The sequence below is a fragment of the Dermacentor andersoni genome, chromosome 10, assembly GCF_023375885.2.
Source record: "Dermacentor andersoni chromosome 10, qqDerAnde1_hic_scaffold, whole genome shotgun sequence".
NCBI lineage: Eukaryota > Metazoa > Arthropoda > Arachnida > Ixodida > Ixodidae > Dermacentor > Dermacentor andersoni.
The window spans coordinates 139,969,968-139,984,960 of NC_092823.1; the positions used below are offsets into that span (position 1 = coordinate 139,969,968).

At 46.6% G+C, this 14,993-nt stretch overlaps 1 protein-coding gene across 3 annotated transcripts in view; it reads left to right on the forward strand.

The window, feature by feature from the left end:
• Sec10 (Exocyst complex component Sec10) overlaps positions 1-14,993 on the forward strand; it is a 180,103-nt gene that overhangs the window by 45,329 nt on the left and 119,781 nt on the right. The gene's annotated exons all lie outside the window — the stretch shown is intronic.

A 14,993-nucleotide genomic window follows, 5' to 3' on the forward strand; every position in this document is an offset into this window, starting at 1 on the left:
GATGGATGCCAGACAGCAGAAGCAAATTCAAGTTGTGGACGGACAAATGTCAAGTATGCCAACTTCTTTACCTCTGGGGATGCCTTCTTTAGATTTCTTTGTAGATACCCGAGTGAGCGCGCAGCTTTGCGACGTATTGTTTCGATATGTGTTATCCAAGAGAGTGATGACGTCAAAATAAGACCCAGGTACTTGTAAGATGAAGTGGCGCTGATGTTGCGAAGACATTAAGCAATATTTAAAAATTGCTTGTGGCAGATAGCACAATTATAGTCCTTGAGCTGGGCTTCACACAAGGCAGACATTACTTGCACGAGAAATTGAAATGCATAATTGACTAAATAGCAAAATTTCACTAATGAAGCTTTTTACTGATTATCTTAAAGCTCATATTGCAATAGAAGTTGGAGCCAGCGAGACTGCCAAACATATCCACTTAAAAATAATTCTATGGATGAAACCATTTTTGAGATATGCTTATGTTTTTAACTCAATGCCGTTTTATGCATTGAAGCACAAAATTAACTGAACTGCTCATATATATCTTTGCAATGTTTGGGAAATAATATTGCGACACTGGTGTCATCCTGAGAATTTGTTCCAAGTGGGTCTGCAACACCCCGGCTTCAATTACTAAATTGCAGTGTGGGTCATTATATAATTAGTTAAAAGCTTAATTTGTGAATTTTTGTTAACTTGCCAATTATGTATTTAAATTTCTCAAGCAAATGTCTACCTCTTTGAGTAGACCAGCTCAAAGACTATAATTGTGTGGTCTCCCACAGGCGATCTTTAAGAATTACTATGGGAGTGCAAATATTCTAGAACTTCAAATATTATAGAATAATATATATTTAATATTTGTATTTGATTAAAAAAATAGATATCTGAAAATGTTTGAATATTCGGTTGGATACGAATATTCAAATCAAGTCGAATATATAGCTAGCCGTGCCGGAGCAAACCAGGTTATTAGCATTTGTTTCTATCTAATCTAAGAATATTTGTGTGATATTGTGCCGAATATTGCAATGATATTGTGCTGCTAGCGAAATTTGCCTGCAAAGCACACTTAGACATGGAATGTCTAAACTTTGTGGGAAAGCAAGCCTCTCAGTAGCAAGGGGCATATGGGTTTGCGGACAGCGAGAGTGCACTTTATTTATTTATTTATTTATTTATTTAATTATTTTGCAGCGCCACTCCCTATTCTGAGCTTATTGCTGACAGCAAGTGCGATAAGTGATGACTGGCGCACGGTGGAATGTCTCCGATTTTACAGGCATTTGATGCGGTATAATAAGGCACAGGCTGGCGAGGACAGCTAGTGGGAATAACTAAATTTTCCAAGTTAACATGAGCCAAATGAACAATGTTTTGGTATAACGGATTACTAGCCTAGTTCTTTTAACATTGACACTGTAATTGCAATATTTCAAAATAACAAATTAACCCAATTTGCTAATAAATGCATGTGAATATTATTCGCTATTCGATTCGATATTCGAAGCTAAGTATTCATATTCTAAAATTATGCTGTTCGCACGCCCCAAAACATTATTTAAGGTCTTCGCAGAAACTCTCCCACGTCTGTTTTGCCCTTGACGACAGTGGCCGTACTTGGTATGAGAAAATGATAAAAGGATAAAGCTGTTGCGGCTCTTTGCAAGTGCCTCTGACGACTCACCAGATGTTGCTCAGCGGTTTTCATGTGTCCAGTGTCACACAAGAGTCCCTCCATCTTTTTCGGTTCAGTTTGGTGAGGTAACGCCGTATACGGTCTTTGTGCCCGTCGACAAGTTCTGTGGTCTTCGATATTCTTAGTACGTTGAGCCTTCCTGTTAGCACGCTTTCGAATGGCACATAACCTTTCGAATTCCTCGTCGTTAGTAGGTACATTACAATGCTTAGTGGCAGAGCAATGATCTATAGTTGGTATTAATTCTGCATTCGTAGTCGAGGCTGTGATCACTTTGTCTACGGCTGCTGTGTAAGCTTCCCAGTCTACCGACTTCAGTTTCACTTTTCTGGGCGGCGTCCGAAAATGAAGGGCAGACATTAGGATCAGGTAGTGATCACTACCTCGAGTCTCGAAATCTGTACACCGTTCTAACGTAGGGGCAACTTGACTTAATGCGAATGTGACGTCAATGCAGCTAACAGTCTTCGGATTTTTCAGATATGTTATGCTGCCATCGTTCGAGGGGTTTATATTGACGTGTGTATTCTATGCAGACGACAACAAAGATTAGGACATTAACGGAGTTCATCTAGTGGGTCAGTGAGATTTGGCGAGGACGAAGAAGACGTGTCTCTGGCCTGTTTGTTTTTGAACAAGTTGTCCTGTGGTTATTGTCCTGTCTACTGTCCGTGTTGTACTGCGACACTGGTGGAGGTGCTGGGTACTGACTGTGCCTGGTGCTCCAGAGTCCTTCTGGGAGTCATTCCTCTAGCCTGGATGCATTATCACCAACGACACCCATGCATCGCTTTAGTTGTCGACTGCTAGGCCTTGCCCTGGAGTTCTTCCCTCTTCAGCCACCTCTCTCCAGGAGCTCCACACATCTCACAGTGGCTGAAACCAGCCCACCACAAGCACCCCAAAGCAGCCGTTTCTTTAGTCCACAGCACGTAACCGTTCTGCATCCTCTCGTTCCCAATCGCTATCGTGGTGCAGTCTTCAAAGACGTTGAAGACTGGCTTGACAGGTGTGGACACGTTGCACAGATTAATCAGTGGACTGAGCAGCAAAAGCTCTCCCACGTCTACAGTCGAACCCGGCTATATCGAACTCGCCAAAAAACGCCTATCAATTCGATATAGAGCATAATTCGATATAAGCCTGCTAAATAATTGGATGTCATAAAAGCACATACCATTTATAAAATCACTTTTATTGATGAAACTAGCTTAGTTTCGCACGAAATAGTCCTGCATTTTCTTCTGCTTGGGCAATTTCGCTGCGTGCGAGGCACGCACTTTTCCACTTCGTTTAAGGAGTCGGAGCAGCTGAGGCTGCAACATTCCGCATTCGCGCAGAAGCACCGGACTAGTGCGAGCGCACCAATCACTTCGGAGGATGTGGACCAAAGACGGTCGTTGCTTTCGTCGTTGTGCCCATTTTCACTTGTGCTCGGCACGATGTCGGCAATGTAGTCTTCGTTCGAGGGCTCTCCCGTGGCCGCGACACCATCATTTGCGCTCACAAACTCGTCCACCGTTGATTCGTCAACAGCTTCCGGAAATTCTGACAGCTCGCTCCAAACTTCGGCAACAACGGCAACGGCTTCGTCGCAATAATCAGAATTTACAGTCATCACCGAGCACGCGGAAGTCGGTACGGCTGAAGCTATTTTGGATGAACCGCTCGTACACGGCCGTGCGTACGCGTCGGGCGCCACGGGCACTTCGGGCACCGGGTCGCGAGTTAGGCCGCTTTAGCCCTAATTTCCCCCTTCAAAATCGTGCCGAGAGTGCACCTCGGAATCTTGTACGTTGCGGGGACATCCGACTTGTCACCGCGTTCGACCCGATTTATGATTTCGAGCTTCACGGCGAAAGGCGAATTCTGAGGCTTCATCACGGCAACACTGCGGGAGAAGGCGCACACAATGAATCAGATAAGCAGCGAGACAACTCGCACTTTCGCCATCTTGCACAACGAGAGCACAAGAGCCTCTGATTGGCTGTCTGAGCAAGCGTTGCGGGCGCGCGGGCCAGGATCATTTTTTGTAGGGGGTTGTCGGCGGCTCCGAGGTAGCGCGGTCACGTAGGGAGAGCGGTTGGATGGAGCCGCGCCGCCGGGTTTTCCCGACACCACGAGGGAAAGCCAACTTCCGGGGGCACTTCCCGCCGCTTGACGTTCGATATATCGGGAGTCGCTACTAGTTTTGTTCGATGTAAGCGTAATTTTTGCTATATATACTCATTGTAACTATACCGTGTCCAGAAATTGTTCGATATATGGAATAATTCGATGTAAACGAGTTCGATATAGTCGGGTTTGACTGTATTTCGCCCTTGACGACAGTGGCCGTACTTGGTACGAAAACCGTGAAGCTAGCCTAACGACATGGAATGACTTTCGTCAGAAAATCACGGATACTTTTGCGAGTGCCGACTGATGCGACTGCACCCAGCAGATGATGGAGCTACGGGTACAACAACCTAATGAGTCGGTCACAATGTTCATTGAGGACATGGCCCGCCTCTTTCGTATAGCCAACCCAAACATGACTGAAGAAAGAAGGTTGTGCTACCTCATGCGAGGTGTAAAAGAGCAGTTGTTCATGGGGCTTGTGCGGAATCCACCAGTCACCGTTGCCGACTTTATCAAAGAGGTTATGGCTATTGAGCGGGCCCTTCATCAGAGATGCAGGCAGTACGATCGACTGTCCACCAGCACCACAATCAATGCCGCCGCAGTGACTGGCGAGTATCAGAACCCCTTGCGGGAATTGATCGGAGAACTCATCAGAAGAAATTCAAAAGATTCTGACACCAACAGTGGAGAGACCCATAGCGTCAATCACTGGAGTGGTGTGTGACGAAATCAGGCAGGCGTTACCGGCAGCTGATCATCAAGATCACCAGTGTCTCATGACTTATGCAGCCACTGTTCGATGTCCACCACCCGTTACAACCACACTGCTGTACCACCAGCCTCCGACAGTTGCTCCTTGGTCGCCGCCGCAAGAGGAGGCTTCGAGGCGCGTACCCGTTACGCAGCTACAGTCATACCACCAGCTGCCGTTCACAGCGCTTTGGTCAACGCCACAAAACGACAGTACGGGATGGCCGCAATTTCGGAGAACCGACGCATGGCGCACTGTCGATAGGCGCCTACTCTGTTTTCACTGCGGAGGCGCCGGCCACATTTGGTGTAATTGCTGGCATCGCGACACATCATTTCGACCTTTTCGTCTGGGCTCCTATGGTCGACGTGCAAATGACGACTCCATGCTATGCCGCGATGAAACTGCTTTTCAGGGACCTCCAATAGCGCACCCGAATGACGAATCTGTGCCGCATGTTCAGTGCGATTTCAGCCGTCGGTCGCGCTCTCCAATCTCTCCACGTCAGATGCCTTCCCCTACTGGACATACTTTTGCTGACCTCCGAGAACGAAGGTCGCCCAGCCCACGTCGGGGAAACTGAAGGCGGTGACCTCTGGGGGTAAGTTTGCAGGCCCACCGCAAGACAATAAGAAGCCCCCACACTCTCGCCGCACAACGACGTGAAGCCGATAAACCCCCACGCCGAAGAAATTGTGAGCGCCGACATTGATGTTTTGGTGGATGGACAGCCGGTGACAGTGTTAGTTGACAATGGTGCCAACTTCTCTATAATGAGTCAGGAACTCATCTTCCGCCTGAAGAAAGTAAAGATGCCATAAACGGGACCTCACATAAGGACGGCAGGCGGGCAATTACTGATGCCTACTGGAAGATGTACTGCAAGAATTAGCATCCGGGATTCTTTTTTCGTTACCACTTTCATCATTCTTCCTGTGTGCTGTAAAGATTTGATTATTGGAATGGATTTCCTGAAAGAATATGGCACCGTAATTAACATCCCGAACCGCATGGTGATGTTTTATAAGAGCCCTGGTTTAGTCCATTGCTTATTGCCGCAACGCAACTCCTTTTGTCTAGCAAAAGATCACGTCGTCATCCCACCTCGATCATGTTCCCTTGTTTCGGTAGCATGTGACGAACCGTTTCATTGCGAGGGAGTTGCTGACCAAATAACCACGTTGTTGCTTACTCACGGTATCTCGGTCGCACGAGGAATCGTAAATGTCACCGATGGGCGCACGAACCTGTTACTAACCAATTTTAGCACATAGCGACGGTACCTTCCAAAGGGCACTGCTGTGGCTTATTTGAATGGTGTTGAGGATGTTCGCGGCTGTTGTTCACTACTCGAAGAAGCGCCTACGCAAGACCCAGCTTCTGCACTTGACGTCAGCACTGCTTTGTCGCAGCACGAACGAGAGCGGCTTCTCACGCTATTGTCAAAGTTCAATGACTGCTTTGCATCGACGTCTAGCATCGGACGGACGCCTCTAACAAAGCATCAGATAATTATAGAGGATACGGCAAGACCAATTCACCAAAATCCTTATCATGTGGCTCCCAGAGAACGTAAAACCATACGACAACAAGTCACAAAAAGGCTGGAAGACGATGTGATCCAACCATCAACGAGTCCCTGGGCATCTCCTGTAGTTCTAGTCAAGAAAAAAGACGGCAGCTTGCGTTTCTGCATGGACTACCGAAAACTAAATCAGGGGACAAAGAAAGACGTGTACCCGCTTCCCCGTATGGAGACGTGTACCCGCTTCCCCGTATGACGAAGCCTGTCACTCGACAGGCTTCGTCACGCGCGTTACTTTTCTTCAATGGACTTAAAAAGTGGATATTGGCAAATCGAGGTAGATCCGAGACACTGTGAAAAAACTGCTTTTGTGACGCCAGACGGCCTATACGAATTTAAGGTCTTGCCTTTCGACTTGTGCTCTGCCCCTGCTAGGTTCCAACGCCTCATGGATACTGTGCTTTCGGGTCTGAAGTGGAAAACCTGCTTAGTGTACCTGGACGACGTCATCGTGTTTTTCGCAACGTTTGAAGAACACTTCCAACGGCTTGAAGCGGTTCTGCAGTCAATCCGGTCCGCCGGCCTCACCCTGAAGCCGGAGAAGTGCCAATTTGGCTTCGCGGAACTACAGTTTTTCGCTCACGTCGTCAGCCACACAGGTGTTCGCCCAGATCCTGAGAAAATTGCCGCCGTAGCACAGTTCCCCGTACCATCCGATAAAAAGGCTGTCAGGTGCTTTCTGGGCCTCTGTGCCTATTACCGGTGGTTTATTGCGGACTTTGCTCGCATTGCGTCGCCGTTAACTCACCTGACGAGAGACGACGTTGCTTTTGTGTGGGTCGACGAAGAGCAAGGTGCATTCAACAACTTGCGGGAACGTCTCCAGACACCTCCAGTGCTTGCTCACTTTGATGAGATCGCTCCTACATTGCTCCACACTGATGCCAGCAATGTTGGCTTGGGAGCTGTTCTTGTGCAGCGGCAGGAGGGCACAGAAAGAGTACTTGCCTATGCAAGTAGAACACTTTCACGCACAGAGGCTAATTACTCCACAACTGAGAAGGAGTGCCTCACTTTAGTATGGGCGGTTATGAAATTTTGCCCATATTTGTATGGCTGCCACTTCACAGTTATCAGCGACCACCATTCACTGTGTTGGTTGACAAACCTTAAAGATCTTTCGGGATGACTGGCACGTTGGAGCCTATGGCTGCAAGAGTTTGACATGACTGTCAAGTACAAGTTGGGGAAACGACATACGGATGCTGACTGCCTGTCTCGGTCGCCGATACAGTCGTCTGCTCCACCTGAAGAAGACTAGGCATTTCTTTGTGTTCTGGACACATCCATCATCGCGCAACAACGGGACGACCCTGAGTTGCTTGAACTCATCTATTACTTAGAGGGCAGATCTGCGAAACCGCCTAGTGTTTTCTCAAGAGGACTGTTGTCGTTTTGTTTGCGAGCCAAAGTCCTCTACAAAAGAAACTTTCTTCGACCGGGTCCCCCTATCTGCTCGTCATTCCTGCAGCTCTTCGTACGGAAGTACTTCAAGCCTATCACAACAAGGTGACGTCTGTCACTTAGGCTACACGAGAACGTTGGCCAGAGTGCTGCAGAGGTACTACTGGCCGAGACTTGCCACCACGGTGAAACAGCACGTCCGCACTTGCCTCGACTGCCAGAGGCGCAAGTCGCCTCCGTCGAAACCAGCCGGCCTCCTACAACCCGTCCAGGTTCCTCGAAGACCATTCGACCAAATCGGAATGGATATATTGGGCCCAATTCCTATTTCTACTACAGGGAATCGCTTTGTTATCGTCGCAACTGACTATCTCACATGTTATGCTGAAACAAAGGCAATCCAGAGAAGCACAGCAGCCGAGGTGGCGCACTTTTTCATTGAGCACATTGTGTTGTGACACGGCGCACCGACTGTCGTAATAACAGACTGAGGAACCGTATTTACGGCTGCGCTTTTAGATCACGTCTTGCTGCTAAGTGGAATGGCTCATTGGAAATCAACCGCCTACCATCCACAAACCACCAGATTAACCGAATGCCTAAACAAAACAATCGAAGACATGCTCTCCATGTACGTGGATGTTGAACATAAAAATTGGGATGACATCCTACCTTATATCACCTTCGCATATAACACGGCGAAACAAGAGACGACGCGCATGACTCCGTTCACCCTTGTTCATGGATGGGATGTACGAACGATATTGGATGCGATGCTTCCACATGACTTTGACGACACTGATACGGATGCCGATGTTTTTACACAACATGCAGAAGAGGCTCGGCAGCTCGCACACTTGCGGATCTGCCAGCAGCAAGACTACGACGTAGGGTGCTATAATCTTCACTGTTGAAAAGTAATCTATGGTGTTGGCGACAGAGTGTGGGTTTGGGCACCCATACGGGAACGAGGCCTCTCCGAGAAGCTGTTAAGGCGATACTTCGGACCATATAGAGTATTGCGCCGACTCAGTGATGTCACGTACGAGGTCGTCCCCGATAGTCCCAACTGTACGCGGTGCCGCACGCACCGTCCTGAACTTGTGCACGTTGTCCGCATGAAGCCGTATGTGAGCGAATAACTAGGCGAGACCCTTACTTCCGCAAGTGATACTTCTGGTCTAGCATCGGGACAATGCTCTCTTAGTGAGGGACAAATAATGCATGTATTTTATGCAGACGACGATGAAGATGGGACATTAACGGACTTCATCTAGTGGGTCAGTGAGATTCGGCGAGGACGAAAAAGATGTGTCTCTGGCTTGTTTGTTATTGAACAAGTTGTCCTGCAGTTATCGAAACACGTCTCCCTGTCTACTGTCTGTGTTATACTGCGACAATATTGTTACGAAAGATGTTTATTTACAGGGTGAAACGAGGTCCAAGAGGAAGCCACCGGCCAGGCCCAGCTGGCGCAAAGTACTCAAAGATCATGCGCGCGCACTTGACTTCTTCTTTCTGTGCCTCAGTGGTGCAGTGCTGCGATATTTTTTCCGGGGGCAGACAAAGCTCGCTGAGCGAGTTAAAGGGACCTGTGATGGTACTGCTTGAGTCTGGCCACGTGAACAACTTGCGTCGCATGGGAACGCTGATTACTTGCCGTCACTTTGGCGACGACATAGTTCACATCACTCAAGTGACTGAGTATAATGAATGGTCCCGTGTAAGTGGTGAGAAACTTGCAGTACAATCCCTTTTTGCGAACAGGTGTCCACAACCAAACATAGTCACCGGGAGTAAAGCTGACGGGGATATGCCGCGCATCATAGCGAATTTTGCTGTTGCCTTGTTAGGACAACGTCCTAAGATGCGCCAGTCGGCATGCTTCTTCAGCACGACACAGAGTTTGAGCGATGGAAGGATCTTCTTGACACGATGAAGGTAGAATAGCGTCCAGAAAGCACTGGGGAGTGCGTGTATACAGCAAAAAAAATGCCGCATATCCAGTAACTTCGTGCTTGGCACTGTTGTACGCGTATGTTACAAAAGGTAAGACGTCCCAATTTTCGTGGTCAGCAGCAACATACATTGATAACATGTTGGTAAGGGTTCGATTTGTCCGCTCCGTGAGGCCATTGGTTTGCGGGTGGTAAGGAGTGGAATGATGATATGCAGAACCACAAAGCGTAAAAGTTCTTCAACGACGTCGGCGGTGAATTGCCGTCCACGGTCACTGATGACAACCCGGGGAACGCTGTGATGGAGTACGATGTGATGCAACAAAAATGAAGAGACATCTGCTGCAGTGGCAGATGGAAGTGCCGCTGTTTCCGTGTAGCAAGTAAGGTAATCTATGCATACTATAATCCAGCGGTAGCCAGCTGGCATCTTTGGGAGAGGGCCGAGCAAGTCGATGCTGGCTTTTTGAAAGGGTAACGTCGGTGGCCTAACTGGTTGCAAATAGCCTACTGGAGCGATCGTCCTTTGCTTGTGGTGCTGGCAAACAGTACACCTGGCAACATACTGTTTCGTTGTTTTCCAGAGCTTGGGCCAGAAAAATCTCTGTCAAAGTCGGTGTAGCGTGCGTGCAAAGCCATGGTGCCCGGACGTGATATCATCCTGCATGGAACGAAGGACAGCAGGGTGCAGGTTTTCGGGCACAACTAGAAGCAATGGAAGATCATCAGCCGCGTAATTTTTTTGTACAGCAAACCATTACGAATCAAATCTGCACTTGTAGGTGACATCTTGTGAAATAAAAATGGCGGCTCCACCATGACTATCAGGTGGACGATGACAGTACTCTGCTTGGTAAAATAGAAAACTGCTGATGTTGTCGGCATCAGAAAGCCAAGTCTCCGATATGCAGATAAATGTGAAGATAGGCTGAAGTGAGGCAATGAAGTTATTAATTGCATCTATGTTCTTATGAAGGCTACGAGCATTGAAGTCAATGAGTGAACGTTTATTTGCGGTAACACGACATTTTACATCACCGGGGGAGAGCAAGGCCATGAAAAAAGAAAGGGGAAGAAGTAAAAAAAAATACTTGCAATGAATCATATGAAGATTCCAAGGTCGGACTCAGTGATAATGCGATAGACCCTTCTGTCGTTTGTTTTGCGGGCTTTTGTCTGGCAGTCTTCCGTCCATAAGTATTTCCACTTGTTTTCCTATTTGAGTGCCAGCGTCTTCGAGAACATGTTCTTGTTGTCAGTTGGTCAAGTGGTCATTCACATAGATTGGCGTGCTAGTGCCACCAGTGAAACCAGTGTGGTCAGTGCGAAGCCTAGCGTTTCTCGCCTTCCTGATGAACTCATTTTCCTTATCGCGTGAGCAGAAGCAAGCAATGATGCTCTTCTCATTTGACCTAGAGGCAACAGGATGAGCAGTGTAAATATCAGTGGGTAAGATTAGGGCACTTGATACCATCGCCAATTCAATTCAGAATGACTCTGCAGTCTTCACCCTGCGATATAGGGATTCCCTTAATTTCCACATTATTCATTCTCGAATACTGCTCTAAATCAGCCACTCTTCTTTCGAGTGCTTCGTTAAGTCACAAGAGCGCCTTGTTTTGAGATTACCTGTTCTTTCTGTTTTAGTTTCATTGTGTTGAGTTCTTTGTTCATGAACTGAACACTCTCGCAAAGCTAAGCGTGCTCACCAAGTCCTCAGTTTTGTAGTAGCTTGATGTTAATTTGTGACACTAAATAATTGATCAGTGTATCCAACTTTTCATTGAGCAATGCCTCAAGAGATATAATTTTTTTTTCATCAGTTCCGCTGTAGTAGGCATAGCGGAGTATATACACTACAAACAGTGGAACAAGAAGTTTGGGCAGCAGTTGCGGCAGAATGAACTTTTAGATTGTGTACAGAAGTAATCAACCAACCTGTTGGCAAGAAGAATTGTCTTAGAAGGAGGACATGCTGCCGCAACTGCTGCTGCCAGATTGAGTCAGTGCCGTTGTGTGCATCCTTATATGGTCCTTGTTGAAGTTATGTGCAGTCTGCACAGACGCCGCAGGCAGTACAGGCCACAGACACTTGAAAGTACTTGCAATTTGAGGCTGTGCTCCCTTATTCAAAACGAGTTACCTTGAAATGCTGCCATGACCAGACAGCGCAGGGAGTATATATATATATATATATATATATATATATATATATATATATATATATATATATATATATATATATATATATATATATATATGTGTGTGTGTGTGTGCGTGTGTGTGTGTGTGTGTGTGTGTGTGGCTTTTTTGCACATTTTTTGTTGAACATAATGATGACGAAGCATGCAAGATGGCTATCTCTATATGGCAAGGAAATCGAATTCTTGAAAATGGCTTGATAACACCAAAGTTTTATCTTGTTTTACAGTGAAGCTAGTAGGATGACTTAGAGCACTCAAATTGTTATATGGGCATTTCCATGGTGTCCTGGGGGAACTAGATCATGCACCGATATTATACCTTGGGAAATTCGTGGACTTGTTAGGGGCATGTGCTGACAAATTCTGAAGTGTGTATGTAGGGGCCGGATGAAAATGACTAAATTCTTGTTTTCTGCCTGTTTAAAGGCATTACCTTTAGGAAATGCTTACAAGGTTTTCGCTGATACGCTAACTACTATAGCTCTCTGAGATGCAAGTGCTGTCGCGCAAGAGCCTTGGGGTGACGGAAGGTTTATGTGCTGCTGTGGAGCATTTGGGAAAGAAAGCCCTTTTCTTCTTCCACTGCCCTCTGTCTCTGTGGTGGCTGAAGGAGAAAAAGACAGCAGTAACATTCCACTCTGGTGCTCATGCTGTAGGGAACAGTGTGTATATATATATATATAATATGCACACACACACACGCACACACACACCAGCTTTGTATGGGCAGATGTGCTACTGATATGCTGGTTAACGGTCCCATTGTCTACAGAATTACAATGAAACGACAGACTCTGCACAAGTGTCGCTGCTATACCAAATAAATGCATTCAAGCACATCATTCCTTTAAAAAAGTGAAATGCCTTCTAAAACCATTCAGCTACTTGATTACATTGACAATCACCATTGACAGTTTTGCATAGCCTTTTGTTTTGTTTTATTGTTGTCATTCTTATAATGTGTTGTGTCGAGGGACTGATCCCCGCAAAAACAGCAGTACAGCAGGCTTAGCCTAAGCTATGTCCAAACCAATAATGAAGGGCGAGAAGAATGAAAAATCAAGTGCGTTATAAGAGAATGCAATTACAGTACATGCAGCCATAGTAAAAGCGAGGCAAGCCATGTAAGAGCATGTGCCAGCAAACTCAATTATTCGACATCCATTAGAAAAACAAAGTGAATGAAAGCCTCCCTAAAGATCCAAGCATACAGCAAGTAGTTGCCAAAATTATGTTACAGTAAAGCTTGCTCATATGTTCAGGAAAAAGAACCTAGAAAAACATACAATCCGTAGTCACTAAAAATTTTAAAGAGTACTGTAGTTGACATCTATGTAATATGAACCGTTTTCTACCTTTTCCATGGTGCAATGACGCATCTGCTCTGTCCTAGTGAATCAGTTGCGAAACCTTTTGGAAGGGTCATGTGCTTTGGCCCGATCTCGGAAGCAAGTCCAGGACAAAAAAACACAAAAAGAACAAGGATGCGCACTGCTATAAAACACCCGTGCCATGTACCATATTGCAACCCTAGTGGTAGCTCTACGTCGGTTCGGTGCCAAAAACATGCATAGCATACGACTGCAACTCTATGTTTAAAACTGAAAGCGGCCAGGGCTTTGTCTGGACTGCATTATGAACCGCAAAGTAGCCACCTTTCATTGATGACTAGCAAACTTATAGAAAAACCCCTACATGGGGCGATACTTCAAAAACATCATGTAGCTGACAAAGTCTTCTTGCAGCATCATCGGCCCTCTCTTGCTGGTGTGGAGATGGGTTTGCACAAGGCTCACCCTATGAGCGATGGTCAGAAAAGGGCCCGACGCTCCTTCACTCCGCAACGCATGAAGGCGCTACGGCACGGTTCGTCGACTTTCTGACACGGCGCAGAGAAGGCTCCAGAGTCAGATCGCCAACAAACATGGATTTAATCACCCAAGATACGCCACAGTGTGACTGTCTCGGCCAAAGGCTCACCGCAAGACCGATCACGTGTGTGTGCCCGCTGCGCTAGAGCTAACCGGGAAGCGGTCAACCAAGTACGAGAATGAGAAGTCACGGGAGCAAGGGTTCCATATAACCAACTCGTTGTGAGCCTGTGAGCATCTGCCGCTGCGATTAAGTGCCGAACGGAAAAGAGCTCAGGTTGAGAGGGTGCCCGGGCGTTGCCACTTGGGAGGCCAATCAGGGCACATCCCGGTGGCACTTGCTCGCGCAGTGACTCGAGCCGGGGAGGGAAAAGCATGGTTTGTGCGGGAAATTAGCTCCGGCATGCTAGCTGTGTCCACCATGTTGCCGTTACGGTGGCAGTTCGCAGAGATCAAGCAAAGCACAATGTGCTATTTGGAGTAGGTAAAGGCAAGGCGCAGAAGACCAGGACTTAGGAAGAAACACAAACGACAAGACGGGCGCCACTCACAACTAAGTTTATTTTCGCAACAAGCCTGCCTTATGTAGGTCATTCACGCCGAGTCACGCACAAAACTTTAGAAGGAAAAAAAACACAGCAATCTATCGACCATTCAGGAATGTTATCTGCGCAGCTATCGACAGAGCAAACAAGAACCACACGTGGATCAGCACAGGAGCCAACTGATCTAGTACAGCCTTTTTTTCAACGCCAACGGCGACAAAAAACCAGACATAAAAAGTACCGTCTACACTTCACTACCAACCAATCTAACCACACTTCAAACGCCTAAGACCCAGTCAGTGATAAAACCCGCACGACGATGGGAATAATGACCAACGAATAACACGGAAATAACATGAAAAATGCGTCTAAGAACAGTGTCTGCGTCAATACTAAAATCTCTAATAGTCACTCACATAAAAATTTGATAGAACATGTAACCGCGCGAAAAAAGAACCACGCGACAAACAATGAAATGGACAGAAGTGATGATGAACGATAAAGGTCTAAGAACAGCGTCTGCGTCAAAAAACAACAAAAGCCTAAAAGCCACTAGAAAATCGTCAGCAAAATAAAACTAGTTAATTAAAAGGATGACAGACAGTAAAACAAATGAAATCACTCTAACAAGAGGCCTAAATGAAACCTTCTAAAAAAGTCGTCTCCTTGTCACTAAGCATAATGGACGGCCTGCTGACGCATGCGTTCCCCTCTTTTTTGATGAAAAAGGCTTCCACAATTTCCCGCTCATACCTGTCTTTTCCATACTTCAAAAATTTGGTTTTGTCAAACTGAGGCCGACAATTAGAGCAGTCTCTGCAATGCTCTGCAAGGAAACTCCCTTCCTTGTTG